Source organism: Leptonychotes weddellii, chromosome 4, assembly GCF_054177405.1.
Source record: "Leptonychotes weddellii isolate Sample4059 chromosome 4, ASM5417740v2, whole genome shotgun sequence".
Lineage (NCBI taxonomy): Eukaryota > Metazoa > Chordata > Mammalia > Carnivora > Phocidae > Leptonychotes > Leptonychotes weddellii.
Window position 1 is genome coordinate 70,646,696 of NC_138372.1, and position 17,221 is coordinate 70,663,916.

At 41.5% G+C, this 17,221-nt stretch overlaps 1 protein-coding gene and 1 pseudogene across 12 annotated transcripts in view; one reads left to right on the forward strand and one right to left on the reverse strand.

Annotated features, from left to right (window-relative positions):
* TGFBR3 (transforming growth factor beta receptor 3) overlaps positions 1 to 17,221 on the forward strand; it is a 250,516-nt gene that overhangs the window by 42,103 nt on the left and 191,192 nt on the right. The window lies entirely within an intron of this gene.
* Positions 7,281 to 8,341, reverse strand: LOC102746833 (etoposide-induced protein 2.4 homolog pseudogene; annotated as a pseudogene).

Below are 17,221 nucleotides of genomic sequence, written 5' to 3' on the forward strand. Positions count from 1 at the left end.
TGTGATCATGAAATACAATTTTGCAGAAAAGATAGACTCTGTCAATGATCAATTTCTTTATTTTCCTTATGTTCTGCTTAAAGCAGTACAGTGGGAGCACCGAAGTGGTATAAGGTGTGTGATGAAGTTGGGAGGAGGTTGTCAATAAAAAGCTTTCTTTTTTTCTTGTTTTGGAGATTTGAGTTTGAGTCCCAAGTTACGACTTTCAGAGCTTCTGTTGCCTAATCTATAGAGTACTGCTAATTACTCTTAGTCTGTTGATTGTCAGGAGAATGAGATGCATGTTGGGCTCCCTGCTCGGCTCTCCGTCTGCCTGCCACTCTGCCTACTTGTGCTTTCTCTCTATCTCTCTGTCAAATAAATAAATAAAATCTTTTTAAAAAGTTTTAAAAAAAGCAGCCAGCAGTTTGTGGCACGTAGTAGGTCTTTACAAAGTTAATCCTTATTTAGAGAACCTGTATATTTGGGAAAAGAAAGAGAGCTGAAACAAACCTAGGATGGGCAGAGTGAGTTTATTGTTCAACTGTGTGCTCCCAACAGAGATAAGGCAGGTCAGGGTATTTCTTTGGGAGATGGCTGATTTGCTGTTGGCTGAGCTAAGGACTCAGGTGGCTTTGAAATGAGCAACGTAACAGCCAAAGGAATAAATCTGGAGCTAGGATGGAGAAGACCTTGCTCCGCTAGAGGAAGTGACTTGGCCTTTAGCTGGAGGTTGGAGGGTAGGCATGAATCCTCAAGAAAGGTACTAGTGGCACTGAGGATTGGGGATGGGGGGAGAGAGGAGAACCCAGAAACAACAGAGTAAGACCACCTAACAGTAATTTTCCTCATCTGTGTAGTACCTTTGGGCTTAGTCCCACCCTAAACCATCCTACTTAACATTGTAATCCCTCTGAACTCCTGGTATGTCCATCCCTTCTTATTTTGCTGGTTTTTCCCCTCATAGCACTTATCACTTTAAAACATGCTTATAATTTACTTATTGTGTTTATTATTTATCTTCCGCCACTAAAATATAAGTTCCACAAAAGTTAAGTCAGTTTGCAAAAGCTCTGGTGTAGCTGTTCCGTATATATGAAAATTCTCAAATGGAGGACTTTGCCCAGTGCCTTTGTCCCTGCTTAAATGTGACCTTTCAGGGAGCGGGCAGGGACTGTTCACTGATCAGTCACTAGTCCCTTGCACATAGTGGGTGCTTAATATTTATTGAATAAATCAATAATTATAACCCTGTCTCACTCATAAAGTACAGTAAAGGGAAACAACTTTGCTAAAGTAATAAATCTGAACCTTAATGTATTTTATTTTGGGGGAAGGAAGCGATGTTGGGATGAAGGCTAGCCTGTGGAGACCAGGTGAGGGGTCACTGTCTTCAGATTCTTAGGTAAAACAATGTCTGAGTGACCTGTGGTGGTTGTTTTAAAGACAGGTATTGGATCTGTCACTAGATAATGTCTCTAACAGCAAGAAGCTATTGCCTCTTGGTAAACATTCTGTAAAGTTTAGCCTAAGACTCTTTAGTACTCTTTACCTTGGCTTAAGTAGTGCTGGTATATTTCATGCAGGAGCTGAAGGTTTAACTCTTTAAACCAGTGGCTCTCAAAGTGTGGTCATGGATCTGAGACCTTATCAAGAGTTTGTGAGGTCAGAACTATTATTGTAATAATTCAAAGTTGTCTTTTTCACAGGGTTGACATTGCAATATTCCAAGAGGAATATTGGAGAAAACAGTTGGTGCCTTAGCAGGGATCGAGGTAGCACTTCACTGCCTCACACCAGTTTCGGTTAAGAATGTTTTTGCCAAAGGAATTAAAAACCTTCAAATACATGTCTTTTTCACATTCTCTATGAAATGGGAAGGAGGCAAGTTGCTCTTCTACATTCCAAAGCGCCGTGGCCGTCCTGAGGAAACACTTGCGCAGTTATCTGAATTGTGAGCTGAACTGGTCTGTTTTCACGGAATACCATTTTACTTGAAAGGACGACTGACAAACCATGGTTATCTAGCCTTCGGTACTTGGCAGGCATTTTTCGAAAATGAACAAAGTGATCCTGTGATTTCAAAGAAAACTGTTTACAATCTTAGTTGCCAATGAAAAATTTTATTTTTCATGCAAAAATTAAAGTTTTGGAAAACTTATATTCATCCCCATGACCATGGCAGTTTCTGAATAGTTAAATACCTTTTTGATGAGATCAATGGAAATATGAACAAATACGATTTTTTGATATCATATAAGAAATATGTCAATATCTGGCATATTTGCATAACTCTGTGAACTGTGATTTTCCAGATGGCCGATACATGATGTTACAAAATCATGTGTGGGTAATAAAAGATCTCGCATCTTGATAGTGCAGGATAAAGCAGTTGATTTTTAAAAACTTTGTATTTTCAGATAGTTTTGGACTTACAGAAGACTTAAATAAATGGTACAAAGAGTTACCATACGCTTTACTCAGCTTCACCTTATAATAACATCTTATATACCCATAGAACAATTATTAAAACTAAGAAATTAATCTTGGTACAATATTATTAACTGAAGTATAGAATTTGTTTGGATTTCACCAATTTTTCCTCTGATGCTCTTTTTCTATTCCAGGACCCAACTCAAAATCTCACATTGCATTTAATTGTCATGTCTCCTTGGTTTCCTCCAGTCTGTGACAGTTCTCTGTTTTCCAGTGACTTTGACACTTTTGAAGAGTGGCCAGTTGTTTTGGAAAATGTTCCTCAATTTGAGTTTATCTGATATTCTCTCATGATTGAGATTATGCATTATTGGGAAGGGTACACATAGGAAATGTGCCCTCAGGGTGTCAAATCGGGGTTACATTAAATTGATACGTCTTATTACTGGTGATGTTGACCTTTATCACTTGGCGAAAGTGGTGTCTGCCAGAATTCTCTGCTATAAAGTTACTAGTTTTACCTTTGTAATTACTCAGTATTTTGAGAGCAGTGGATTTTAATGTAACGAGGTATGAAAAGTTTATTATGCAGTTCAGCTTGCACATTACAACTAACCTTTAAGTGATGACTATTTAATGAGTTTAGGTAAAATATCGAAGAAGAACTAGCTAGCTACAAGTATATGAAGAGATTGTTAAGATTTGCTTCTCCTTTCCAACTACATATCTGTGTGAGGCCAGATTTCTTCATATCCTTCAACCAGAACAATGTATCACAGTAAATTGAATGCAGAAGTAGATCTGAAAACACAGCTGTCTTCTATTAAGCTAGTTGTTAAAGAGTTTGCAAAAATGTAAAACAATGCCGCTATTCTCACTAAATAGTTTTATTTCAAAAATAATTATTTTTCATAAAATAATATTTGCATTAGCATCAGTGGGTTTATTATTATTGGTTTTAAATGAATTAAATACTTAAAAAATTTTCTCAGCTTTCATTTCTGTTGTGCTAAATGTTGATGGATAAAACTCATACCAACAAAATCTCTTTGGAGTCCTCAGTAATTTTAAACATAAAATGATCCTAAGACCAAAACGTTTCAGAATTGCTGCTTGCTAAATAAAAGAAGAGATATCTTAGCATGTGGAGGGGGCGAATCTTGTCTTCTGGCCCAAATGAAGTTTCAGTGAAGTGTTTCACCTAGAAGTCTTGGCCCTGGGGAGGTCACTCAGTACCTCTGTATCTATTTTTTCACCTGGCAGATGAGAGCCATAAGCCTGAGGATCTTCAGGTTTCTTTCAGCTCGCAAATTTTATGATTCCAAATCACTGTTGCTGTCAAAGATGTCATCTTGGCAGCATGGGCATTATGGAGCATTACACATAATTTCTAGAGAGTGATATTTACAAAGTTAATGACAAAAAGGATCATATCTAGAGGATATGATATAGTAATATTTGTGAGGCAGGGATTTGAGAGCCCCATTCTGACTTTTTAGGCCTGTAAAATTATTTCTTTCAGTGTCACCTTCAAAAAATTGTAGTTTTAGATCTTAATTGGTTTTTACTATACTGAGAAGGTGAAGATTTTTAATTTTTGCTGAATATTTTTTTTGTCAGTTTATGTGTATCACAAACTAAAAAGTGTGTGATTTCCTAGAATTTTTGTGCTATAATATTCTGTGCATATACATGAAACTTCTTTTGTGTGGAGATTTACAAATATTTCGATAAGTCATTTTTCTTTGTTATGGGTTCTTCATATACCACCAAAATCTATATTGAGGCAGGCTAAGGTTGTAATATCCATTATATACTTAAAATCTTTATGAAATTAATTAGTTATTTAGTACTTGTTTTTTTTAAAAAACTTGATGAAGAGTCCTTAGACATCCTTAATATTTACAAATGTAGACTTAAAAAAAAAAGCCAGCTGGAATGTATTAAGAATCCCAAACTTTGGAACTAACATTTTCCTTTTTCAGTTTAAATGGAAGGAGACTTGATGGCTTTAGTTTTTAAAGATAAAGAAACAAAAGGGAGGGGGAAGCCAGTGGTGTATTGTCCTATTAAGTATCAGTCTCAATCAGTTTTTAGACAGGATCCTGAATTCCTGTAATGTGGATTTTGTAATGCAAACTGCCACAGTTGAGGGCCAGCTCTGTCATAATCACCAATTTGGGCATCTCTGATATTTAGCAGAAATATAAATATCTAATGTAGTGTGTGTTTGTTATACTGTCATAGGAAATTTTGTAATTGATTCTGAGCCAGATTCTTCTAGTGTTTAAGCTACTACTTGGAAATAAGATTTGGAAACTGAACTAACTCTCTGAGTACTTCTACAATTTAGTAAAATACAGCAAATTTAGTATGTATTATATCTAGAAAGGAAATTTATGATTATCATACATCAGAGAAGCTTCATTCATCACATTTCAAAGGTTCCTTTAAGTAGTTAACTATTTCAGGATTTTTATGTAACACAGTCTAAGAGGAAGATGCTCTCTAACTCCCAACAAGACAGCTTAACAGAGCATAGTGCTTCAGAGCGTAGACTTAAATGCTAATCCCAGGTCTGCCAATAAATAGCTTTGTAACCTCTGTTTGCTTCAGCATCCTCATCTGTAAAGTAGAGGTAATACAATAATAGCATTCATCTCACTAGATCATTTTCAGAATTTAATGAGATAGGACGCTTCACGTGCTCAAAACCTGCCGGGCACTTAGTAACTCTCCTGAGCCGTAGCTTTGAGTATTTGTGTGCTATTAAAATTATTGCTTAGTTAACATGTGGTATATTTTAGGTTGCTTATTTCTTCATGACATCTGAGTTTGTATCTCGTTAGTAACATTATCCTCAAGTAATGTTTTAGGATAAGTTACATCTGGGTAGATTTTACATTCATAAGGCACACTACTAGAGCTCTAGATTTGTGGTATGTTGGTATTTTAAGGATCCTTAGAGATTATCTGGTTCAGCTCAGCCTGGTACATAAATCACCTTTCTAATATCCTGTTGACTGAGCCTCTAGCCTTTACTTGAATTTAAAATATCCCTGACCTTTGGGAAATTCTTCTTTGTATTGTGCAATCCACCTGGCCATAAACCTCCACTCTCAGCCCCTAGTTCTGCCCTGTAGAGTTGCATGGAATTTGGTTAACAAATAACCCACCTGAACGGAGATAGCGAGGTAAAAGGATTCTTGATAATTAAGGGTTGTCTACAAGTGACCAGAATGGTGTAGCGATGGGATTTAAAGGACTTTGCTCCCTGTTCGTAAAAGGAGTAAGGCTTGTATTTGTAGGTAGAGTTGCTCTGAGCTAGTTGGGTACGCATTTGGCATAGAAATTTGTTCCATTGAGCCTGTGGCGGGGCAGTGAGCCAGAGGGGAAAGGCAGGGCCTGGGTCTCTGGACCTCACTCTATAAAACACCCCCCATGCATTGTTGCATATGTCCTTTCCTGGAGGAGGAGCTTTGTGTTTAAAAGTTTGATCTGCCATATTTTTTTAATTGCCTAAATGGAAGCACCATGAAAGAAGAGAAGGCTGCTTACCTTGTTCACTGCTTTATCTCTGACAGCTGCAAGAACTTGGGAACTATAGGTGCTCAGTATTCAAATGATGGAATTAACGATTAAACACTTGAATGTGAATCTGTTTTCAATTTAGTGCAGGGAAATGTCACTTTCACTTTTTTTTGAAACTAGCTCATGTTTAATTGTGACTTTTTTAAAGATTTTATTTATTCATTTGAGAGAAAGAGAAAGCACAAGCAGGGGGAGAGGCAGAGGGAGAGGGAGAAACAGACTCCCCACTGAGCAGGGAGCCCGACTCGGGGCTCAATCCCAGGACCCTGGGATCATGACCTGAGCCGAAGGCAGATGCTTAACCATCTGAGCCACCCAGGCGCCCCTAATTGTGACATTTTAAAATTGGACAAATGTTTTGACATCTGTCCTCTCCCCATATTTCCTCTCTTTAAAATGACAGGAGAACACCAACCAGTCACAGGCTTCATGAGTTTAATAAGTCAACCCCATTCGGTTCCTATTTGCAGCACCCAATTTTCCTTTGAAATACCAGACAGACCCGGCAGTGGCCAGCAGTACACTTCAGACCTTCAGAGTTCCAAGTTCAGCTTCTCTGAGCATTCGGTGCTGCAGGGGCACTTGTCCAAAACTGGTCCCTCCCTATAGCTGGGGAACTTTAAATGTACCAGTGAAAAAAGCTTTTTCTCCTACAAGGGGAAGAAAGAAAATCACTCCCCCAAATGCAGCAGATCTGGTTGTGAGGTCTTTCCTCCTGTCCCATCTCTTCAGGCTTGTTTTTTGCAGCAGAGCCAGAGAGACCAAAATCTAACCTGAGTTATAAGAAACAATAGACAGTGACAGCTATAAAGGGAGTGGCCAGGAGCAAATGAGATACTGCTTTCCCTCCTACATCCAATATATGTGCTTCACAGAAAAACAACACAAATAACAGGTCCACAAAATACAACAGCCAGAATGATAAAACCCATTCATCCAAGGGGGGTGGAAAGCAGGACAGGGGGCTGGGAGGGTCAATGGCACAGGGAGGAAAAAAGTATTCACATCAGTCCAGGCACGGGGGCTGGCAAGTGCCAGAAAAGACCTGCAGAGAAACCTGTGGTCCATTCAGACTCACCAGTGTTAAAAACGCACCCACTGGTGTCAGGACGATTGTGCCTTACACGCACCAGAGACAGAAATCCCAGTTCCTCAGAGAGAAGGGAACAGGCAGAGGGTCCTTGGCTGAGCAGGTCCTGCCTTCCCTGGTGGAGGAGGGGACAAGGAAGAGAGCTCCTATTGCCTCCTTCCAATCCCACCCATCCCCTCTGGATGGCAGGCGACTCAGGGGCCTGCAGCAGCCTTTAGTCTGGCAGGAGACGGATGCGGCAAAGAGAATTTTTCTGCAGAGGGTGAGCTACTCAGGGCGGACTGCAGGTAGACGGTCTTGCAGAAAAGTCTGTTGCTTAAGAAAACCACCAAGGAGAAGAGGTACACCTGGAAAAGGTAGACTTTGCCAGGGGTCTTTGCTTCATTGGCACTGATAATGAATGGAGGAAAGGAGGGAGAAGAGGCAGCCCCTGATGATGTATGAGGACTGCATTGCTGTGAGGAAAGCCAGGGGCAAACCAAATCCAAAGTAGTAAGGCCGGTTCCTTTCTATGTTTGACAACTGCTGGTGCATTTCAGTTCCTTTATTGAACCAATGATACTCAAAGCAGTCCAGTGAGTAGAGAAGGAACATATGCAGAAGACTAACCAGCTGACCGACAAGGTGGATGGGAAGGAGACTCACAGACATGCCCTGGATGAGGGAAAGAGCTTGCGGTGAAAGGTTGAAGAGCATGTCAGCAGTTGTTTTGCTGACACTAGGGAATGGGTGAGGCTTCCTCCCCGATACCTCAAATGCCACATCAGCTGTGTCTTGAAATGAAATGGCATTTACAACTTTGCGAAGCACAAACAGAGGGAGCACCCAAAGAGCACTGAAAACTGAGGTAAGGAAGAATTCCAGCTATGACCAGACATCTCTAGGTTGTGATGGATCACCAATAATTTGGGCTATTACTGACTGTAGTACAGGAGGAAACACTTGATAAAACAAGAGACTTCTGCTAACCACATGTAGCTCACGCTCTTGCTTCCTTTCTGTACTCTGGGCTCTCCTGTGCACGAGGACACCGCTTGCCCTTCTTTCACGCTCCTCCTCTCTCTTGTGCTGAATCCGAGCATCTAGCTTTGAGATGGTACAGATGCCCCAGATGGAGTCTTTGATTCCCCTGGTAAGGTCCTGGAGAAGGGTGTTGACACACTCAGCCATCTCTTCACCACCCAAACTACCAACTACACAGAGGACAGAGAAGTGTCTCAAAATCTTTCATCATGAAGGACCCGGCTCCTCTGGCCGCTCCAAACACCTGGCTCTGACCTGCCTGGCCCCTCGCCCACCGTGGGCTGGCTTGGCTCCTCCTGGCTCCCCCTGGCCCCTCCGCGCCCGGCCGCCAGCTCCCGATGGGGCACTCCCAGGGCCTGGGCCGCTGCACCCACGCTGGGCATGCTGGGTCACACTGGGCCGCTCTCATTTTGACTCGTATGTCGTGGCCCATTCTTGGTGCCTGAGCTGAAGGAGAACCTGTCAGAGAATAGGAAATGAGACCTCAGGAAAAAGTATTAATAACAATCTTATGATTATTTGCAACTTTCAAATACGTTCAGAAAAAAGTACTTTTTTTCTGTTTAGATAATGTGAAGATTTTCTAGAAAGGAAGGAAAGGTTTCTAAGTTTTTGAAAGGCAGAGGTATACCATGCTGTCAGAATTGGGTGTTTAAATCAGCTCAGCTGGATGGCAGCTTCACACTATAGCCCCCGTGATGTTATATGAGCTTAGCTCCGCTTTTGAGTGCTAATGAAACAAGGTGGCCAGAAATACGAATTGTAAAAAAACCATCAAAACATTACAATGTAGGAGAAAAATGTAGCGAAAATTTAACATAGAAAGTCCAAATAGTTCCTTTTTCTGAAGGCTTTAAAAATTTTTTTTCTTAGGTAATTTGCAAAGATTATTTTAGGTTGTAGAACATATATGTAAAATTAAAATGACATTAGCTGAGAACGTTGCACAGTTAATTAAGGAAATCTGAGCTTCCTTTTTTCTTTGGTGTTTGTATCTCTCTTTAAGGTGCCAGTAGCTTAGTTTTCTATAGCAAGAGGACATGTATTTAGGTCAGAACTCATTTACATATTCCTTGGTTTATCTTGGGTCAGCATTTTCTCTGGGAAGAAACACCTTTTGATTTGGGAACCAGAATGCTGGTTCCTGCCTTCTAGTCCAGGTACCACGGTCCCTGCATCCCCCACACCACGCTCCGCTCCCCCGCCCCGGCTGGCCTTGGCTTAGTCACTTTCAGTCAGTAAGTCAATAACTTCCTGACTTCGAGTGAGTTACTTAATATCATTCCATCTCAGTGTTTTCAGCTGTAGAATGAAGGCAATTGTATATCTCAAGTTGGTTTTGAGGAATAAATACATAAATAAAGTAAAATGCTTAGAAGAGAGCCTGGCACATAGTAAATATTCCATAGATGATAATATTATTGCCAAATGTGGATATTTTGAGGGTAATAGAGTGGAAAATAGCTTTTAAAAAAACCTGGAAATTTCCCCATACAAATTCCAAGGACTATTCATCATTGTCTCCATGATTACCTTAGTATTTATAAAATTCTTTGCCATTTAAGCCACCTGCTGTGCTTCTGTGTACACTTCCCTGTGGGAGGTGTGGAGTTAATTTCTAAGGTGCTCCATTAATCATGAACTAGGAATGCTCTAAAGAAAAGAAGGTATAAGTACTAACTAGTTAGAAAATGAAATAACTTTGAATTTTCTAAAGCTGTGCCTTTACTTGGAATTTTAACTTTGTTGAATTTCTCTGTAAGTGGATAAAAAACTGTTCCATTCTTAGATTCACAGTGTTCATAGGCAAAATGGAAAAAAAATCGATAAAAATTGTCATTTTGAGGGGAAAAGTTTTTTTTTTTTTTTTAAGATTTAATTTATTTATTTGAGAGAGAGCGAGCGAGTGCAGCGGGGAGGATCAGAGAGAGTCTTAATGGACGCGGGGCTTGATCTCATGACCCTGAGGTCAAAACCCTGAGATCACAACCTGAGCTGAAACCAAGAGTGTGATGCTTAACCGGTTGTGCCACTCAGGTGCCCCAAGGGGAAAAGTTTTTTTTTTTTTTTAAATAATCGTCTACATCAATCAAATTCCATGGATGTTGTCTTAATTATCATTTTGTGTCTTCAGAGAACGGAGCAGATTTTGAACATGCTTCCCCCCCCCCCCCAGTATATTGGCCATTATATTTAACAGTATTTGGGGGTTTTAAAAATAGAGGTAATTAATTGCAAAGCATTTTGATGTTCAGCAGGCAAAGGAAACACATTACTTTGTGTAAACAGAGGTTAATACGGAGTCTTTGAAGTCTAAATTATTGAAGTATTTGCCTAAGGACAAACTTCTTAACTATTTAAGTTTCCTCTGGCCTGTAATGAACTACAATGGTGGGAATAACACAGAAACATCTTATGTGTGAAACATTTGGGCCCTGTTTGGAAAGTATGATGGATCCAAGTTTTCAGGTTTACCTTTGAGTTACACTGATAAATTAGAAAACTTTCATCCTGTTTTCCTCTCCTTTTTGTGGTCTCATTGGCTCATGGTTGGTAAAGACAGAAGCATATGTTTTTGAGAGAGATAAGCCTTCATTTTGTTTACATTTTAAATGATCACCGTCTCTGGAACTGGCATTGGGACCAAAGAATGTTTATTACTTCCATGTTAACATGGGGCTGGGTCTGAAAGATGTTAAGTGAAGTTTATGTTCGGTTCTATTCTATGGCTTCCTTGGGCCCCAGCCAAGGTAACCAGGTTTTGTAAGGGCCAAGAGGACCTGCCTTATCATCTCTTTTTTATAGCTGTTTTTATGTTTTTATCTGAAAGCATCTACCTTGAGGGCAGAAGCTTTACTTTGCAGAGTGAAAAATAACTGTTTCTAATCTTAGCAAGCGGACAATAAGGGGGGTGGCCAGGGGTATACGTGTTTCCAGACACAGTTGTGTTTCACACCTGCCCTAGTTGTATTACTGGTCAAGCAGATCTTGTGGCCTTTGGGCAGGATTGCCTTGGAAGATGGAAACACAATAGGGATAGTTTCTAATTTAGAAAGACCTCTGCAGCTCCAGTCCAGAAGGCTTTTTGTTTTTGTTTTTTTTCTTTTTTTTTTACCTGCACGTGTCAGGTGGGGTGCAGTGTTTCCTGCTGTGGAAGTGGGGAGAACTGAGTCACACCCTCACGGAGAAGGGAGGAAGCACCCGATTGGCCTACACGATTCAGAAGCGTCACGGGCTCAACTCCATGTTCACTTTTCCAAGGTCCTTCCTGTTGCACTAAACTCTGGCCCTGCCCCCTCCCACCCTCTGGGGACTGTGGAACCCCTGGGAGGAAGTTGCCACTCCTATGCCCTTTACTCTTCCTGTGCCCTCTGGCTGAGATCTGTCATGTGGGTATGGGCCCCATGTGAAATCACATTCCTCCTCAGTGCCCAGACTCCCATGTGAAGTACTGGCCGGTGTGGTTGCAGCTCCCGTTGACCCATTGTTCACAGAGGCATAGGAACACATAGCCCAGGCTGTAGAACCCAAGAAAGCTCTGGTGACCTCTGCTATTTAGCAGCTGCTCCTAGCACCAGTCACTGTGGCAACTGGGCTCTGTTTATGGACATGAACAAGGACCTCAAGGCCGGGGCATTCACACCATGGACAGAGCTCCCCCTGGAAGTACATTGCCTGCCAGATTGCCAGGGCTAAACCAAAACAAAGACATACCAAACCGGAGTAGCTGGGGAAGTGTTCTGCCCCTGGGGGACATGCACCATGGCCTAATTGCCTGGTATCCTCCAAACAGAACCATGCCAGGGTGAGCTTATTTTGGTTATGCCAGAGAAAGAAGGTGGCAAAGACCCAGGTACTTGAATGGGTAATTTTTTGAGTATACCCTTGCGTTGTACAGGGCTGGCCTCTAGCTATGGGTTTAGAAGGAAGTTTATTACCCAGGATCTGACTTTTTGAAAATCTTATTTTAGGTCCTGCTTTTATGTAAACTGTAAAGCTATTTTTGGGTCTGCACCTTTAGAATAGACCCTTGTCTGGAATAACTGAGTTTGGAGTTTGTCCTGTTTGAGTCCTCGCTTTCACAGTGATGGTCCAAGTATTCCCTGTGGGAAATGGTGAGCCATAGACATCTTTGAGCACACTGTGAAACCCAGAGCTTCCTTTGAAGGGACTGTTATGTTCTAGGGTGCTTCTAGCATTCTTAGGTTTTATGATTCCGTGGCTGGACCCTTCCAGCATATGCGTCTTTTAGCCTCATTTAGATGCTCACTGGGATACTTCACCGGGGTGTAGATAGATGAAGCTATAGTCTATATTGAAAGTTCCCAGAGTTTGGAGCTGGAAGGACCCATAAAAATCATCAAACCACACTCCCCTATTTTAAAGATATGTAAGCCAAGGCTAAACTCACTCGGCTAATTTGGCAGAGCTGGAACAAGTGCATAGGTCTTCTGATGTCATTCCAGAGCTCCCCTCCCCACCCTGTGCCTTGTCGCTGTGAAAGTCTGCTTAACTGTGGCTTCTATGTCCCTGGGGAGGAGGGAGAGATGGGGAGGTTGAGAGGGCTGGCATTGGTGATTTGCCAACATAGCCGAGATGTTCAGGAATGACATATATTTGGAGAAAGAGGGACTCTTACATGTAAGTCAGCCTTAGCTTTAAAGTGTAAAATATCCATTCATGGGGCGCTTGGCTGACTCAGTCTGTAGAGCATGTGATTGATCTCAGGGTCATGAGTTCAAGCCCCACGTTTGGTGTAGAGCTTAATTAAAAAAAACACAAAACTTAAAATAGCCATTCATTGCATTGAGGAGGCCTTGAGGTCTGCCACCTGGTCTTCTTGATCTGATCAGATGTCAAGGAATTGGGATAAAAGGGGAGAGGGTCCTGGGGTGGGGTGCTACTGGTTATGAGTACAGTGAGAAGAATGTGGGCTTCAACCATAGTCCCTTCCTAGAGGGATTCAGGCCAGGCTCTATCCCTGTGATCCTTTACTCCTTAACTTCCCCTGTGCGTCCTGGGGTTTGAACAGCTGCTGCCCCTCATGAAGGTGACCCATCCCAAGGGACCCTTCACTGCAGGGAAGGACCTAAAGCTAAGTGTACTTGGTCCTCCTTCAATACTCAGGCCTTTGTGGTTACTGGGGTGGCTGCCACTGTTTGCTCATGGTAATTCCTTACGAACTCTCCTGTTGACAAACCAAACCAAATCAGTAGTGGTCTTCCTTTATCTGAGGATTTAAGTTAAATTGTAACCACAAGTGTCCTGTTGGTTTCCATTCATTTCGGTGCCGAACATTTGTACTCTGGGCTATGGATGTAATGCTTCTGCCCTGTCTTGGCTGAGACACCTGTGTGAAATGTGAGTTTGCCAAGTGGCAGGCTCTTTTTCCTCTGGCCAGTTAATGAAGCTAAAGTATTGATGGCGTTGATTGGTCATATTTGAGAGTTCATCATGGGCACAGGTAATTGGTATAGGCAAATCCTGTGCTCCCCTCTGTGTAATTGTAATCAAGGGAAGAAGCCCACTTTTCCAGGTATATGCTTTAACTATCATGACACTGAAATTCTCTTGGGCAAGAGATAAGGAAGAAGACTGTTAGAGTATGTTCTGTGCTGGTTCTGTCAGGCTTTGGAGAGCAGACCTCAGGGCGATCTGAAAACCCAGTACCCTGAACTAGGTGAAGCCCTTCCCCAGAATGATGTTTGGACAGTCTGGAGCTGAACAGGTTTCTCTAGTATCTGTTTACAGTTAGCCAGTGTGGTTAATAACAACTTCGCTGCGAGCCAGGGTCTGCACTGGCTATAACTCACTTGTATTCTGGACGGGGGTCAGAGAAACTGAATAGATTTACTCATTCAGGGAGCAGTAACAGCCACCGTAGCTGCAAAACCAGCTCTTTTCAGCTTTTTGAAGACGTGCACTATTATTGTTTTTAGCAGGTTGGCTAAAAAGTGACCCTGGGAGAGACAAGGCTTTATTCCTCTCTGTCCAACACTCACATGCTTGCTTCTAGTTTGCTGTGGTCAATCAGTAAACATTTATCAAGTGCCTACTGTGTGCCAGGCCCTGTGTTATCATAAACCAGTAACTTATTCTTAGTTAATAAATGATCTTATGCGGCAGGCGTACAAAGGAGCCTTAAGAAAGGGTGGATAATTGGGATCTTTTGTGTCTCTTCCTGCTCATTCTTCTGTGCCTTCACATCGGGGAAAGGAAGTGGAAGTCAACTTAAATTGGTTTATTTTGGTAAGAGCAGTTTTAGAAAAGGTTTGGAGAAGGAAATTGAAACTATTGAGACAGAGGAGGTTTGGGGATTACTGCTGGAGTTTTCCTATTCCTTCTAGCCCAGGGACTTTGTCCCAGTTACCACTGATAATGGACCCTTTTTATGTTTAACTGTCTTGTCAGTAAGTCAGTGACACATGCTGAGAATAGAAACCAGTACCATTCCATGTTGTAAACGCCAGTCTATACACGCCCCACTGGTTCTGTTGTTGTGATTGTTGCTGTGATGCTTAGCATCAAATGCTGGCCCTTTGCCTGGCATTTTACATGACACCTACAGTGTCCCTACCCCAAGCTGCTTACCTTCCCTGGAAGCCCAGGACCTTTTCCTGGAAGTGGTGGAGGGGAAGGGACAGGAGCCTTCCCTCTGTAAAACGTGGTCCTTGTTTGAGGCAATGAAGGGAACTGTGGAAGTTTATTTTAATAGGGAAGGCCTTTATTTAGGTAATTTTTTTTTCTGTTAAATTCTGCTTTTTAAAATATTTAGGGTTAAGTGTAACTCTGTTCATTGTTTTTTGTTCTTTTGAAATACATGACTTGCAACGGTTGACCATGTGCTAGACTCTGAGGGAGGAAATGAAACAGAGCTGGAGCCTCTAGTCTCTGCTCCATGGTTGCTTCCTGACCCATGAGGGAAGAGAAGACATCAGGTGGCATCATTAGAAGATTTTTTAACTTAATGGTGGACAGGAGAAAATGGAAACTGGACTAATTTCATTCAGTTCTTAGGTTGTTCTGTCTTTTTTTTTTTTTTTAAAGATTTTTTATTTATTTGAGAGAGAGAGAATGAGAGAGAGAGCACATGAGAGGGGGGAGGGTCAGAGGGAGAAGCAGACTCCCTGCTGAGCAGGGAGCCCGATGCGGGACTCGATCCAGGGACTCCAGGATCATGACCCGAGCCGAAGGCAGTCGCTTAACCAACTGAGCCACCCAGGCGCCGGTTGTTCTGTCTTTACCAGAGGGTTAACTGAAGACAGGTCTCCTGGTGGTTGTAGGAATGGCTTAGTGTAGGTATCAGGGTTTTGTTCATAGCCCAAGGAAGAGTGATGTGATGCTGCCTTTGGCTTTCTTAAGAGTGAGAGAGCCTCTTTCCCCAGACCCCCAGCATGTCTCTCTTTGCATTCATTGGCTGAATTGATATAGTGCCATCTGTCCTTGAACCAGTCACTGGCAATTAGTAGTAGAGTTGCCATGGCTGGCTTAGACTGATCAGCTAGAGAATTAATCACATTGCTTAGCATAGGGGTCTCCTGTCAAAATAACTGTGGAGAGCCTTCCAGTAGAAGAAATGCACATCTAATAGGACCATGTAAGGATAAGAGGCCAAAGACAAAGTAATGGAGAGGAGGTCCTGGCCCTGGTGTGTGTTCTCTCAGGTCCTAGGCAGCTTTCTGTGAGGCCCTCTAATGTGGTGCCACCCTATATACCTGCCTCTCTTCCCACTTCTAGAGTATAGCTTCTTAAGGCTAAGGTACTCTGTCTTACTCAATATTTGTGGCCATCAGAGCTGGCACATAGGGGATTTGAACAAATTGAATGAAAAGAGATGTTTCAAATTTTTTTGTGTGTTTAACTTTTATCAGACATTTCTTGAAATAAGTGAACCATTGGTATTTTATTCTTTAAATATTTTATAACAACTTTGAGACAAAATTCACATACCATATAATTACCTATTTAAAGTGACTGGTTACAACTCACTGGTTTTTAGTATGTTCATTCATAGAGTTGTGCAGCCACTATCACAGTCAATTTTAGAACATTTTCATCACTCCCAAAAGAAATTCCATACCCATTAGCTGTCACTCCCCGGTATCCCCTTCCTCTAGCCCCTGACAACTACTTCTCTACCTTCTGTTTCTATGGATTTGCTTATTCTGGACATCCTATGTAAATGCAGTCCTACAATATGTGACATTTTGTGTCTGGCAGCTTTTACTTAGCATAATGTTTTCAGGGGTCATCCATATTGTAGCCTACATCAGTACTTCACTCTTTTTTGTGGCTATATACTATTACATTTTATGTGTATACCACATTGTATTAACCCATTATCAGTTGATGAATATTTGCGTTGTTTATAGTTTTGGGCTATTACGAATAATGCTGCTAAGAACATTTGTGTTACAAGTTTTTATGTGGGCATATGTTTTTATTTCTCTTGCGCATATGTATACCTTGGTGTGCAATAGCTGGTTCATATGGTAACTCCCTGTCTAACCTTTTGAGGAACTGCCAAGCTATTTTCCTCAGTGGTTACATTTTACATTCCCAGGCACAATATATTGAGGGCCTAGTTCTCTGCGTTCTTGCCAACCCTTGTTATTATTTGTCTTTTTGATGATAGCCATCCTGATGGGTTTCAAGTGGTATCTTCTGATATGTTCATCAATTTTTTTAAAAAATAAACATTTGATTGGTTGTGTCAGAAGCTCTCTGTTAGGCATGAAGTCATGGAGAGGAGTAACCTTGACCCTTTCTGCCTCTCTGATCTCATCTCCTTCATGTCTTTCCTCTCAATTTATGTTCCACACCTCTAAATTGTTTTGTAGTCTCTACACTACAGTGCTGTTTCTTACGTCTAGACCATTGCTTGTGTTCTTCCCTCTGCCTGGAATATGAATATGAATGCTAATGCTAATAATAATAATAATACTGGTTAACTCTTACATAGCCAGCTAGTCATAGAACAGGCACTTGGCTCCAGAGTCTGTGTTCTTTTTTTTTTTTTTTTAAGATTTTATTTATTTATTTGACAGAGAGAGAGAGAGTACAGGCAGGGGGAGCAGCAGGCAGAGGGAGAGGGAGAAGCAG